The 15,870-nt window shown below is 34.7% G+C and overlaps 1 long non-coding RNA gene across 3 annotated transcripts in view; it reads left to right on the top strand.

Moving 5' to 3' along the window:
- Nucleotides 1-11,942, top strand: part of LOC129621287 (uncharacterized) — a 51,997-nt gene extending 40,055 nt beyond the window's left edge. For 2 of the 3 annotated variants that reach the window (XR_008699180.1, XR_008699182.1), the window contains 3 exons: nucleotides 1,889-2,013; nucleotides 7,833-7,953; nucleotides 10,170-11,942. This is a non-coding gene — a long non-coding RNA (uncharacterized LOC129621287). The remainder of the gene's footprint in view (nucleotides 1-1,888; nucleotides 2,014-7,832; nucleotides 7,954-10,169) is intronic. The other variant, XR_008699181.1, reaches the window with a different exon arrangement.
- The last annotated feature ends 3,928 nt before the right edge of the window (nucleotides 11,943-15,870 follow it).

The following is a 15,870-nucleotide window of genomic DNA, read 5'->3' on the forward strand; positions in this document are numbered from 1 at the left end:
AAATTTTATTTATTTATTTACTTACTTGGCTGTACAGGTCTTCATTGCAGCATACAGAATCTTTAGTTGCTTCATGCATACTCTTAGTTGCAGCATGTGGCATCCAGTTCCCCAACCAGAGATCTAACTTGGATCCCCTGCATTGGGAGTGTGGAGTCTTTGCCACTGGACCACCAAGGAAATGGAGAAGGAAATGGCAAACCACTCCAGTATTCTTGCCTGGAGAATCTTGTGGACAGAGGAGCCTGGTGGGCTGCCGTCTATGGAGTCCCACAGAGTCTGATACAACCTACGTGACTTAGCATGCATGCATGCATTGGAGAAGGAAATGGCAACCCACTCCAGTATTCTTGCCTGGAGAATCCCAGGGACGGAGGAGCCTGGTACGCTGCTATCTATAGGGTCGCATAGAATCGGGCACGACTGAAGCTACTTAGCAGCAGCAGCAGCACCAAGGAAGTCCCAGTAATGTAAATCTTAAGTCAAAATCTCATATGAACAGTGTTACCGAGTTCCTCATTAATTAAAGAGTTAGAAAAGTCCTTGAGAGGTCTTCATTTTATATTTAAGAGTTATGATTTATGTTTTAAAAGTTGTAATTGAGCAAAAGAGACAACACTCATCATCAATTCCATTTATTTTTTTTTTGATGTAAGAACCGAGAAGACTCGTTAACATTAGAAAAAGATTTAATAATTACTTTTTTAAACTCTTTCAGAGTTATATGTCAAATATCACATATAATCTATTATTATATCAACTTATTATCATGCTCATAATATTAATAAATTTCATTTATTATTGAATTATTTTTAATGGTTGATTTGCTAACAATATTGTTTATTTACTATTGCTAAAAGCAAAGATTGAGAAACTACCACACTTGAAAAAAGATCTGTCACCCAGTCATTTGACCAGCCCAGAGGTTTCTATGTCTGGAGGCAATTTTCCAGTAAGAGGAAAAAACAGTAAGAGTAATAGTAAGTGTAGGAAAAAAATGAGTTATTCCTTCTTTGGCTTTGCCCTTAATTTGTAGGCATGTAAGTCCAGAGAATGGTACTTATCTAATCTACTTGAAAACTAATTCCCTTTCTCTCATTAAGAAAAGCTTCTTATAGATTTGGTATTCAGCATGCATCAGATTATTTTGTTTGTTTGTTTGTTTGTTTGTTGTAAGCAAATATTCAAGGTAAAAAGCCCCTACAAGGACAAATCAAAGATCTACTATTTAAACTTTTCCCCTTTATCTGATTTGTATTTTGATATATGAATATACTGTTTCCTTTTACGCTGCAGAATCATTTTGAGATAAATAGTATTAATATATTTTTAAACATTCACATGATTAAATGAAATTCTGCAAATATCATTGAAAATTGTACCTAGAATGGCCACAGATAAAGTATACATAAAGCATAGTTTGTTGTTTTTGTGTTAGAGCTGATTCTGATTTGTAGTTTACTCACCAAAAGAAGTATGAGAATAATTAGGCTAAGTATTCAATATGAAAAGGTGAAAGTGAAAGTTGCTTAGTTGTGTCCGACTCTCTGCAACCCCATAAGCTGTACAGTCCATGGAATTCTCCAGGCCAGAATACTGGAGTAGGTAGCTATTTCGTTTTCCAGGGGATCTTCCCAACCCAGGGATTGAACCTAGGTTTCCTGAATTGCAGGGGGATTCTTTACAAGCTAAGCCACCAGGGAAACCCAATATTCAATATGCAGGGTTTTAAATGAAGCTCTTTTATAGGAGCAGAGGCATTCATAACAGGACATGGTCTTAGGGCTATTTTGTAGTCAGTGTTGTAAAAACAATGATTTTTAACTTGTAACTATTTTATAAGGAATACTTATAGCATTTTTACTTAATTATTTTATCTTTTATTCAGGATAAATTTGAAAGAGTAACTTTAATAGACCTGGTGTTTTGGGGGAACTGATAAAGCTACTAATACACAGAATTGAGTGAAGTTTCTTTCATGATGCCTGAGTCTATAAGGAGCTGACTTGTGAGGTAACCAAGAAGACCTTAGAATTGCTACAAATGTATATGGGGACCTTTGCAATAAAGCTGGTTAGAACTTGGGCAAAAAAGAAAACCCATAAATGATATATGACTGGACAACAAAACTGACCCATTTGAAACTGTCCTCATTTCTGATGTCTAGGGCAGAAGGAAGATTGACAATATTTTCCATGTAGTTAGTGCTTAATAGATGTTTTCTAACTTGAATTTTATCTAGATGATATCTCAGTATTGTTTTTCCATAACTTTTTACTCAAGGTGATTAGCCCTTTCAATTCTAGTTTCAATTCCTTAGCCTCTGTAGACACATCAGTTATTCCCTGATTTGGCATTCTCTTTTAGATATTTTTTTAAGACACTTCTGTTGTTTGCTGTGTATGTCTCTACACTTTGTCTTATGTGCTTTTCAGTGTGTCCTGTTCTACTTGGTTTTCATCACTCTGCTAGTGCCTTCCACATTCTGAAAATCTGCTGTTTCATAAGTCAAATTTTATGCCATTTTGATTCTTATATTTATTTGTTTCATTGATTATTCTAATTTCTTTATAGAAAAATTCAACATTAAAAAAATCATGATGGATATTTTCCTATCTTTGCATGTGAATAAACAAAAATTCTTTTTAAAAAATATTCATGCATTTCCTGTGGGAGTTTTGCTTTAAAAGGCTGATATTTTCTGTATGATTTTCTTTATTTTTAAATGATAGTATAGTTATTTTCATCGAGGTCTATAAATTTATTTTTCTCTCCTTGCTAATGTTTGCTTGCAATTATCTTGCTAATCAAAAGTAATTAAACGTAATAAAACATTGAGTACCGGGGCTGAGCAATCTATATACATTATTTTACTACTATGTCAAAAGAACTCTGTAAAATTGATACCACCATATCCACCTTTCTAACTGAAACTGAGGATTATAGGTTTTAAGTATATTTCCCAGTCTGGTGTTAGAACAATAGAAGACCTTAATTTTAAATTCTGATTTTTTTAACTCTTCATTTTGTATTCTTCAACCATTCAAACATGCAGTTCATATTATTGTTCGGTTAATAACTGATGGTATCCATTTTGTTCAGATTCTAATGGTGCCTTTCATCAGCTCACTTAAAGGAAGAATTGCCCATGTAGACAAAGGACAAGTGACATGGCCCTTCAAGTGCTTTCTTTAGCGCACATTTGTAGGATTATATCTTAACAAGCGTCCTTATTTGAGAAAAGGGCCACAGTTGTTTATCTGTTACTTAAGTTTTCTAACACTTCATGGATATTTTAATGAGAAATGGAAGCAATTACAAGCACGGGGACTCAGCAAACAACTTCTGGAAGTCTTGGCTTGTGTTCATTGATGCAAATGTAATATTTGGACATCAAAGAAACCTTTGAAGTCAGCATTTTCTCACCCAGATATTAATTTAAAAATCTTTGCTTTTCCTGCCTGTTTCTTGGACTATTTTGTTTCAGATAAATACATTCTATTGCTCTAAATACATGTCTAAAACATAAAAAGATAAACTATATTAATCTGATTTTTAATGAGAAAGAATCATATACAAGCACTTCCCAAAAGAAAGAATTTGATAGAAATAATGGCATCAACATGAATAATGTAATTCAATTCTAAAGTAAACTGTCACCTTTATAATCATCTTCAAATTTTTTTAAAGAAACATGACTTAATTTAAACTTGAAAATTTATTCACAGATATTACCATCTGCCTGATAATAAATGCTATGAGATTCAAAACTCTAAGTCTGTTAACTAAATATTATTCCTGTTCTGAAAAGCATAATCTGTGTTTTGAATAATAAGAAAAAAATAACTTCTTGTCTCAGATCATTTTCAGCAAACTGTTTCTTAGTCCCTTCGATTGTGTGTGTCAGCCATTTTGCTTTTCTACCTTTATCTCTCCTCAGAGATTTTTCACACACAAAAATTAATTTCTATAAATTTCTATGTTTCCTGCCTCCTATCCTTCCAGCCATCAGCCAGGCTGTTTTCCACACTATGACCATTTCTTCTTGCCTGGCACCCACATACTTAGCTACTTTCCATTTCTCTATGGATGCAGCTACTCATTTCCAACCCCTCAGAGGTTTTCCTTCATCCCAAAAGGTCTGATAAGAATACTCTAGCTCTGAGTTCCACTCTCTGCTATTCCAGACCAATTTCATTCTTTGTTGTTGTAATGCTACTAACATTTCTTTCCATTAAATGCTACTTCCTGTCTTTTGCCCATCCCATTTTTGTAGAGTCAGTTAAGCTCTATCTTTTACATGAAATCTCTGGAAAATACAAATGCTAACTGTCCTTTGGATTTCCAAACCCCTTATGATTAATACAAAAAGGTAAGACAAGACCTTAATTACTTGCTGTTGTTTAATTGCCAAGTCATGTCCGAATTTTTGTGACCCCATGGATTGTAGCCACCAGCCTCTTCTGTCCATGGGATTTCCCAGGCATGCATACTGGAGTGGGTTGCCATCTCCTCCTCCAGGGAATCTTCCCAACCCAACCCAGGGATTGAAACCGCAGTCTCCTGCGTTGGCAGGTGGATGGGTTCTTTACCAGTGAGCCACCAGTAAAGTCCAGAGTTACATTATGAGAACTCAGAAAGAATTAAGAGAAAGGTATTTGACCACACTGCTCTTCTCCATCTTGGTTTGGCTCACTCTTCTGGTTTGATTTTGCTACAAAGTACATATGGATAAGTTACCCTGTGACACTTAACAGGTCAGCAATCAGCCAACAAAACACAACCCAGCAGCCACCAATTCTGTCAAATAAACTTGACTAAAAAGAGCAATCTCTTTTTCTTGTGAAATATTTTGAGCTTTCCCTTAATAAAACTCACTCTTGCTACTCTTGCTTTTATTTAGAGTTATGACCTGTATGGAGGAGGTTGTCTCTTACGTATATGCATTGATATAGTTTTCAAAAAGATAAAAGCATGACTTTAAAAATTAATTCATCTCAAAGATTTTATTTCCTTAATTATTAAAGAAACGATATGAATTCAAATTCAAATTTGACATATATATGTCACATATATACATATATATGTATTTGCTACTGGACAATGTGTTTGCATAACTATATACAACAAGCTTGTGCGGAGTTATCACTCTCCTACAACCTAAGTTGTTTTATCGCCCAGAAATCAAATACATTAGTCAAAAATAATGAAAGAATATAATACTATATGTCAATTATACTTCAATTATACATTTAAAAAAATGATAATCACCAGAAAGGTATACAGTATACCTAACACTCCATTGTCAGACCAGGCCACCACCTTTGCCCATTTTCTGACAGAGTAAATTAAATCTTCAGCCTTTTAGTAGTTTCTGAGCTACTCTTTGATAGTTATTAAGCAAGAATCAAGTTCTAGTAGGAATAGGAACTGAAGTTGCAAAGATATTTTGAAAAGAGGAGACAATGTTCTGATTCATAAGCAGCTCACAGTTATAGTAGAATGACATGTAAAATGAGACATAAGGCAATATTACAAGAAAAGATAAAAGTGTAGCATTGACATATATACACTGCCATGTGTAAAATAGGAAGCTACCTGGAAGCTGCTGTACAGCACAGGGAGCTCAGCTCCGTGCTATTTGATGGCCTAGAGGGGTAGAATGGGAGGGTGGGTGGGGGGCTCAAGAGGGAAGGCCTATATGTGTGCCTATGGCTAATTCACAGTGTTGTACAGTAGAACTAAACATTGTAAAGCAATTATACTCCAATACTTAAAAAAAGGTAAATGTATGAGTAAGTAAAAAAAACTGTTTATTTTTTAACTGGGAGTGTTATTGTAAAACACTGTTTTAAAAATAGATTCACTGAAGTTAAAAATAAGTGAAAGTGTTAGTTGCTAAGTCACGTCCAACTCTTTGTGACCCCATGGACTGTAGCCCGTCAGGCTCCTCTGTCCATAGAATTCTCCAAGCAAAAATACTGGAGTGGGTAGCAATTCCCTTCTCCAGGGAATCTTCTGGACCCAGGGATTGAACCCAGGTCTCCTGCATTGCAGGCAAAATCTTTACTGTCTGAGCCACAGATGAATTAGACTCATTCTTTTTTTTTTTTTTTCTGTTTGTTTCTTTAAATAAAAACGAATCTAATTCAAGAAAAACATCAAGCATCATGTAATAAAAGTAGGGAAGGCAGTACTCAGCTGAAATTTCTGAAAAACTGCAAGAAGCAAAAACAAATATGAAATCCATGTTTCAACATGCAGCAAGTGACTCAAATTCCCTCAGACTTATGATTGCCTTCCTCAAGTCTTCCTGCTTCTAGACTGTAAATTCTGCTCCCTTTTGGGGTCTCTGGCTTCTGCTTTTGTACCTTATAATGTCTTTACTGGAGCACAATTGTAGGTCTCTGAAAGCCTTGGCATCATTTATTCCTGTTTCTTTGTGTTTTTCCTCACCATCCTCTTTCCTTCATTATTGCTTTCACAAAATTATTACTGTGTTTGTTTATCTTTAGGGAGAAAAAAATAAAGGCTCTGCTTATTCTAGGAATTTTCCCTAATATATATGTAAAATTCTTACATAGGATTTTTTTTTTTTTTTTAGTTTCAAGACGAGTAATCAAGCAGTCTTAAACATTTTCTTTCTTCAGGACCTGCACTTTCTCTAGCTTGCCTTCTTCACATCAAGTCAGAAAAAACACAAAACTAAACAATAAAAGGAAAATAGCTTCAGATGTTGTGTCTTTTGCTCTGTGTATGATTTATACAAGCCTCTAATATTATCTTTTCTTCTATAATAATATTAATTTGCATTATCACAATCAATTGTAGTCATTTTTTCAAGTCTCTTACTCTTTTTACTTTCAATATATTTGTTATTGAAAGAGGAGATTGAAATTATAAGAGGATTATAGGAAAGGATGAAGTTTCTTTGCAGATGCAAAGACTTGACCTGAGCCATCTTTGATGAAAAAAACATTAAGGAGATAGTTTATTAGTACACATAAAAATATTGCAAGAAGTACATCAGAGAGCACAACTTCCGATTAAAATGCATTTAGAGATCTATCTCCAACTCTCCTTTCTGTGTCCTCTGTATTCTGGCTTTATTCTAAGTGTATTTCTCAAAAAAACTAGCATTTACTTTTCCAACTCTAGGATCATGTACTCACAACTTTCTGATAAGTGATAAAAGATCTCTTTTCTCCCACATACCATTGAACAAAAAGCATGGAAATAAGCTTCTTTCTCTGACTTTAGTTACATGTTTGTATTTTGGACCACTTTGTTTACTGAAATGATCATATGAGTTTATTCCTTTATTCTATTAATATGCTGAATAAGATTAACTGATTTTCAAATGTTAACCCAACATATATTCCTGGAATAAACCACATTAGGTCAGTTTTCCAGTTATCTATTGAATAACCAACCATCCTAAACTTGTTGTTGTTATTCTGTTGCCAAGTTGTGCCTGACTCTTCATGACCCCATGCAACATGCTTGTCCCTCACCATCTCCTGGAGTTTGCCCAAGTTCATGTCCAGAATCCGTGATGCCATTCAACCATTTCATCAGGTGCTATAATAACAAAAGTGATTTATTTATATTTGATGGTGCAGGTGGATTTTTTTTTGCTCACAGCCTCATAAGGTTGCAGTCAGATGGTGGTCCAGCTGGAGTGCCCCCAATCTTCATCAATGTGTAAGGGAGTTGATGCTTTCCGTAGGATGTGACTTTAGCAGAGGCTGAAAACTGTAATGTGTGTGTGCATGCTAAGTTGCTTCAGTCATGTCTGACTCTCCGTGACCCTATAAATTATCGCTTGCCAGGCTCCTCTGTCCATGGGATTCTCCAGGCAAGAATACTAGAGTGGATTTCCATGCCTTCCTCCAGGGGATCTTGCTGACCCAGGGTTTGAACCTGTGTCTCCTGTGTCTCCTGAATTGGCAGGTAGGTTCTTTACCACTAGTGCCACCTGGGAAGCCCACAAACTGTAATAGCTACTGGAAATGTCTCCAAGTGGTCTTGGCTTCCCTACTTTAATGACTGGATTCCAAAGTCACTTAGTCCTGAGAGAAAACTGGACAGGAGCTACTTGGCTCTTTAAAAATTGGCCTAGAGCCATGAAGCATCAACCATACTGCTTCCTATACATTAAAAGCAAGTAACTAAATCAGCCCATATCCAAGGGAAGAGTAAATATTCTTGTTGTGAGACAGTGAAAAAAATTGTGGACTTGTTTAAAAGCCATCACAGTCACGATTATCCTTTTTATTGAATCTATAACTAGGTGCAATTTGTTAATATTTTGTTTAGGATTTTTGTATCTGTGGTTGTGAAAGAGACTGCTTAATAATTTTGTTTCTTGTAATTTCTTTGTGTGTGGTTGGACAGGATTCCCTCTTCTTTTTTTCCTGTGGAAGAGTATGTATGAGCTGGTATTATTTCTTTATAATGTTTGGCAAGATTTAGCAATGAAGATTTCTGTGCTTGAGGTTTAGTTTCTGAGAAAGTTTTTAATCATAAAGCCCATTTTCTGAAAACAAACACTGTTCAGACTTTTCTACCTTTTGTCTACTTTGTTACAGTTTTTTCTTTCTAGGTATATTTACATCTTATAACTTGTCAAATTTATTGACATATACTTTCATTGACATATACTTGGTAGTTTTCTAATGTTAATAAAATTTGTAGATGTGTATTCTTATTTCTGAATTAAGACAGTTTTCTGTCTTTTTCCCATGATCATAATTTTTCAATTTAATTTAACTCTTCAAAAATCCAACTTGGTTTCAGTTCTCTAGCTCCTTTTTTCTAGCCCTTTGATTTATTTACACATGTATTTTATTCTTTCCTTCTACTTATTTTTTTTTTTTCTTTTTCTAGACTCATGATTTGGTTCCTTATTTATAGCTATTTTTAGAAAATATTACTTTAGTAACTACAATATACCTCATTAACATCTCATACTCACCTTGAGTATGAGATTTTACCATTTCACCATTTTAAATATAATGTAAGAAATTTACAATAACATACTTCCTTTGACTCCTTCTGGTACTTTGTGTTATTATTGTAGCCTTTTTTCTCATATTATAAACTAAATAAGATATTGTTAAGATTTTGCTTTATAAAATAATTTGTAAGACTTATCAAGCAAGAAAAGTCCTATTGGCTCTACCTTCAAAATATATCAAGAATCTTGAGAGATGGATGTATGGATACCTGTGTGCTTTAGCACATATAATAAAATGTTACCGATGGAATATGGATAGTAAGTATATAGGTCGTCACTCTATAATTCTTTCAATTCTGTTCTACATTTGAAAAAAATTGTATACAACACTTTTAAGAAATGTCTTTTTAAGTAAACAAATATTGAGAGAATTCATCAAGTGTAGATCTACACTATAAGAAATGTTAAAGGAATTTGGGGGATGGGTGATGGATTTTGCATGTCCCCATAATTATGAGAGTTTTCTATCACTCTTCCTGTGGCCTATATTTTGCTTCATGGGAGAAAAAGGTGTGTGAAACTGTCTGGGTCTCTCTTCTAACTCTTGCTCTGCTCCTGGTCTTTCTTAAAAGCATTTGGTGATGACTAATGGAAAAGCTCTTGAGACTGAATATGAAATCACAGGGTTTCAGGAGATTCATATTATCTAAGCTATCTTGTTAGCTTCTATTTACTCTTTAAGAATGTTTTAAATTTTCAGCTGATGTTTTTTCTTAACTGATTTTACAATATTCACTTTTTCTTCCAGTGCTTTGTCCAAAGTAAAACAGTTCCTTTATATCATCTCTTCCCAGGGAAATTTGTCACTCTAGAATTGAGAATACTTATTGTTTTGTGACCCTGTATCTCTAATGAACTTAAAACAGACAACAAAACTTTATATATTGTTCAGCTCTTTTTTTCATTGTTAGTGAAGTAACAATATTTTCTTGGGGTTTTCAACATTGTAAACTGAAGTGGAATTGTCAGCTTCACTACTAATAGATATTTTTGATAGATACAGAATTTTATGGTGACAGATCTTTTTGTTTTCTCCTCAACATCCAAAAGATATCTTGATGATAAGTAAAAAAAACTGGCTTTTGTCCATTTTTATTATGTCTCTTCTTTGGCTGGTATAAATAACTTTTTTCTTTATTTTGATTTTCAGCATTTGACTATCAATTATCTAGATGTAATGTTTATCATCCATCATTCCAGTAGTCATGTATGCATAGAAGAGTTGGATCATAAAGAAACCTGAGTGCTAAAGAATTGATGCCATTGAACTGGTGGTGTTGGAGAAGACTCTTGAGAGTCCCTTGGACTGTAAGGAGATCCAATCAGTCCATCCTAAAGGAAATCAGTCCTGAATATTCATTGGAAGGACTGATATTGAAGCAGGAACTCCAATCCTTTGGCCACCTGATTGAAGGACTGACTCATTGGAAAAGACCCTGATGTTGGGAAAGATTGAAGGCGGGAGGAGAAGGGGATGACAGAGTATGAGATTGGCTGGCATCACTGACTCAATGGACATGAGTTTGAGTAAAGTCCAGGAGTCGGTGAGGGACAGGGAGGTCTGGCGTGCTGCAGTCCTTGGGGTCGCAAAGAATCAGACAGGACTGAGCGACTGAACTGAACTGAGTGTTTATCACGTGTGTTTATCATGTTTGAAATTTTATGAAATTCTTGGATTTATGAGTTAATAATTTCTTAAAATTTTTTATCAAGGTATTTCTTCAAGTATTTTTTCCACCTCAATTTTTATCTTCTTTTATTTTCTTCCTTTCCATTAAAGATCTCTTAGACTCTTTAATATAGCCACTTGTTTCCTTAAGGCTTGATCATATATATATTGTTGACTGAAAAAATTGCACAGCCTAAAAGTTGAGAATAATGTTTTATTCAGCAGACATTATGAAGAATTCAAGCCTGAGAGACAACTTCTTAGATAGCTCTAAGGGACTGCTCTTAAAGGAGGAACCAGGATATATTAGAGTTTATGTGACAGACACCAGGGAGGCAGCAAAAGATAACTGATGATTAAAGAAAACCAGACACCTCAAATTAAACTTGGCTTTTCTATGTAAGAAAAATCTGGGCTCATTTAAGTCACTCCCTTGATATGTACCTCAGCCATCTGAGGTCAGTATCTGGTATTTTCCCATCCTGAGTCTCCTCAGGGTATATGGTGGTGGGCTGGCTGCAGTGGCCGATGGCTTGATAGCAGGCATCCTGTGTCCATCTGTGGTCCATCAGGACTCACTGTTAGGATGGGGATGGGGACTGTAATGTGATGGCATGGTGGCTGCAACATCCTTTTGTCTACTGATATGATCGGCAGGTACCATTTTTCATTTTCAGTGTATATAAACAAATAATGAGCCATGAAAAAAGAAATATGGAACCTAAGTTAGTTTTGGATAACTTAACTAAGTTTCCACACAGATTCTCTCTGTTTTAATTAGAATAGTTTTTACTTATCTTTTTTTTTTGCAGTGCCTAATTTGCTGTTAAGCACAGTCAGTAAATTTTTCATTGAATGATTTCCATTTTCTTCTTTGTTTATATTCTTTCATTTTCCATCTTTTTACTTATTATATCCATTGTTTCCTTTATATACCATTGACCTTTATATCATTTATAGTTGTGGTTTTAAATTCCTTGTCAACTTATTTCAAACTATACAGTAAATGAGTCTGTTTTTGTTTGTTTGTTTGTTTGTTTCTTTTCTTTACCATTTTCTTTCTTTTTTTGTGAGGGGTAGGAGACTCTCTTGGTTATGGGTCATGTTTTCCTATATCTTCACATTTCCAGTGATTAATTATATGCTAGACATTGCCAATCCTATGTTGCTTGTGGTCTGGAATTAATTTTTTTCCTTTAAAGGATGCTAACCTTCTTTCTGGAAGACTGTTGTTAATAAAATGATGAATAAGCCTGACTGTCTCAAGAGTGTTTCAGGTTTTTGGGGGGACATTCTAGCCATTTTCTAGTGCTATGGTAGCCTTATTTCCAAAGTATAGTTTTCATTTATAGTTACTTCAGGCTGAATCTTCTTTCAAAACCCTTTGTTTTCTTTATTTAACTCTAAATTTACTACTAAGAGAAAAAATATTCCTTCTTGGTTTGTTAAGACATGGTATCAGAGAGTTGGAAGGTTTGTCTGTGCTGAGTTTCATTTGTCCTATTGTGCATGAATTCAGACAGAAGGATAGTGGAGAAAACTGATCTCATGCTCACTGTTATGAGCACTTTCTCATGAGCAATACAGACCAGACCACTTTACAAACCGCTATTACTTTTGGAATAGCTTGCAGTATGGAAGCGAATAATTCTCTCACTTCATCTTTAAGAAATTGTTGGATTTTGGTCATTACCCTCATTCTTTTGCCTTAAAATTGAATTTTTACTTTCATAGCATCAAAACGTATGAGACCAGTGTATTAAAATGTATGAAGTCAGCTGAATAAACTAGGGCTGACAGTTTTAATTCGTTTCCACGGCAGTCAATATGCTCCAAAATGAAGTAATTTATAAAAACAACTCAGAAAGCACTTCACAGGGATTGGTTAGTACTACATGATGAAAAGATAGTTTGAGCTTGTCTTACACAAAGATAAAAACAAATTTGCTACTTGGAATTAATAAAAAATAAATTAAAGACTTTCTGCTATAAATATAGGGCCAGATGCATGCTTTTCTTTTTTTCTTCCTCTTTTTAAAGTGAGACTGGGCCTTATATTTGATGGGCCTTAAAATATGAAAAAAATTCAAAGTAAAAAATGTTCTTTTTCTTTTTTTTTTTTTACTTTAAAAGTGATGTTCTCTTTTATTTTATTTTTTTATTTTTTTTAATTTTATTTTATTTTTAAATTTTACATAGTTGTATTAGTTTTGCCAAATATCAAAATGAATCCACCACAGGTATACATGTGTTCCCCATCCTGAACCCTCCTCCCTCCTCCCTCCCTATACCATCCCTCTGGGTCGTCCCAGTGCACTAGCCCCAAGCATCCAGTATCGTGCATCAAACCTGGACTGGCAACTCATTTCATACATGATATTTTATATGTTTCAATGCCATTCTCCCAAATCTTCCCACCCTCTCCCTCTCCCACAGAGTCCATAAGACTGTTCTATACATCAGTGTCTCTTTTGCTATTTCATACACAGGGTTATTGTTACCATCTTTCTAAATTCCATATATATGCGTTAGTATACTGTATTGGTGTTTTTCTTTCTTGCTTACTTCACTCTGTATAATAGGCTCCAGTTTCATCCACCTCATTAGAACTGATTCAAATGTATTCTTTTTAATGGCTGAGTAATACTCCATTGTGTATATGTACCACTGCTTTCTTATCCATTCATCTGCTGATGGACATCTAGGTTGCTTCCATGTCCTGGCTATTATAAACAGTGCTGCAATGAACATTGGGGTACACGTGTCTCTTTCCCTTCTGGTTTCCTCAGTGTGTATGCCCAGCAGTGGGATTGCTGGATCATAAGGCAGTTCTATTTCCAGTTTTTTAAGGAATCTCCACACTGTTCTCCATAGTGGCTGTACTAGTTTGCATTCCCACCAACAGTGTTAAGAGGGTTCCCTTTTCTCCACACCCTCTCCAGCATTTATTACTTGTAGACTTTTGGATCGCAGCCATTCTGACTGGTGTGAAATGGTACCTCATAGTGGTTTTGATTTGCATTTCTCTGATCATGAGTGATGTTGAGCATCTTTTCATGTGTTTGTTAGCCATCTGTATGTCTTCTTTGGAGAAATGTCTATTTAGTTCTTTGGCCCATTTTTTGATTGGGTCATTTCTTTTTCTGGAGTTGAGCTGTAGGAGTTGCTTGTATATTCTCGAGATTAGTTGTTTGTCAGTTGCTTCATTTGCTATTATCTTCTCCCATTCTGAAGGCTGTCTTTTCACCTTGCTAATAGTTTCCTTTGATGTGCAGAAGCTTAGCAAGTTACTGCTTGATTGAATGTTTTCACTAAAAATGAAAGCTTTGTTTCATATGCTTTACTAAAAATTCCTATTAAAATATATATTTATGAAAAGTAAATACATATATGACTTCTTATGTAAAAATAAATTATGTTAATAGGCAAATATATCTTAACAATTTTTAGTCACAATAGGATTTATTATTACTAACATTTGACTCATTAATTTGATGCATATATAATTGTTAAACACAAAATAAAATTTTGAAGTACCAAACATATTCTATAAGATAGTCTTCTGAGGATGTCTATTTCTGGCCAATGGTGACAGAAATTCATTTCTTCGAATGAGTAAAACATTACAGAATATAGGAAATAATGTTTCTCAAGACACTGGACACGAGGCAACCAAGAACAGCGATTTGTGGGAAATGGGAGTCAACAAAGATGAACCCTGGGGTGACCCCAGCTTACTGCATGTAGAAATATTTCAGGCCAGAGAGCAGCTGGTGAGGCTAAGAGAAACACAACAGACCAGATGAGTGGATGAGGTAAAGCTCTGTGTTCAGGGAGGTAAAGAAAATACAGTGCTTAGGGCAGAATAATAGAAAGGAAAGAGCTGCTCATGGGATGAACTCTGATCGTTTGTAGTCAGTATCGCTCCAGAATTCAGCTAAGTAATAATTAACATTTACATATGAGGGAATTTGAGGTGAAGGAAGGAACACCTGAAAGAATTACCGGAACATCCCAGTGCTTCCGCACAGCTGGTCTAAGTGCCTTTTCACAACAGCCATCATCAGCCCAGGGTATTGAGTAAAGTGCTCAGAAGTATTTGTCTCTGGAAATGTGCAAATTGTCCCTGTAATTACATTGTTCTGGTCCCATTCAGTAAAGATTAAAACTTAATCTGCACATTTCAAAATGTTTCCAAGCATCTTAACTAAATTAAGTTGAATAACATGGCAAAATTCACAGTACCTGGAATTTGATAAAACATTACTAAGCATGCTAAGAATCAAGAAAGTGCTATGCATAATAAAGAAAAAAATTGATCAGATATATTGACTTTGAAATGACAAATGTATAAAATGATGATCAGTTGAATAAAAAAGAACATTAGCTTAGTTTCTGTCACTGTATCCCATACGTTCAAGAGGATAGAGGAAGACTGAACATGATAAGTAGAAACAAAGAAGAATCAAAAAGACATAATTTAATTTTTAGAAATGAAACTATTCAATATAATGTCTAATTTAATTTTGAGAAATGAAACTATTCAATATAATGTCTAAGATGAAAAGTACACATGATACAATTAACAGAAGATTAAGTATTACCAAAAAAAATAGTGAATTTAAAGATACAGCAATAGAAATTATCTAAAGTAAAACACAGGAAAAACAAAGATAGAAAATCTAATGAATAGAGTATCATTTAGCTAAGGGACAATTTCAAGTGCCAAATATAATACCTGTGTAATTGAAGGAATTACAAAGGAGGAGTGGTTTTAAAATATGCTCACAAATTCCTTGCTAGTCCTCCTATATGAGATGTAGCCTAATCTCCAGTCCTTTGAACATGGGATGGACTTAATGACTTGCTTCTAATGCATAAAATAAATTGGCAATGGTTTTCAGAGATTAGGTCATAAAGGTCCTATAGATTCCTTTTCAATCACTCTCTCTTGAGGACATTAACTGCTGCAAAAGGCCCATGTGGAGAGAAATGAAAGCCTTCTGCCAGCAAGAATCAAGAAATTGAGACCTCCTGTCATCAACCAGATGAGTGAGTCATCTTTGAAGCAAATTATTGTTTTAAGCTACTAGATTTTAGTAGTAATATGGTATGACTCAGTTCAGTTCAGTTGCTCAGTTGTGTTCGGCTCTTTGTGACCCCATGAACAGTAGCACGCCAG

This window comes from Bubalus kerabau, chromosome 10, assembly GCF_029407905.1.
Source record: "Bubalus kerabau isolate K-KA32 ecotype Philippines breed swamp buffalo chromosome 10, PCC_UOA_SB_1v2, whole genome shotgun sequence".
Taxonomy (NCBI): domain Eukaryota; kingdom Metazoa; phylum Chordata; class Mammalia; order Artiodactyla; family Bovidae; genus Bubalus; species Bubalus kerabau.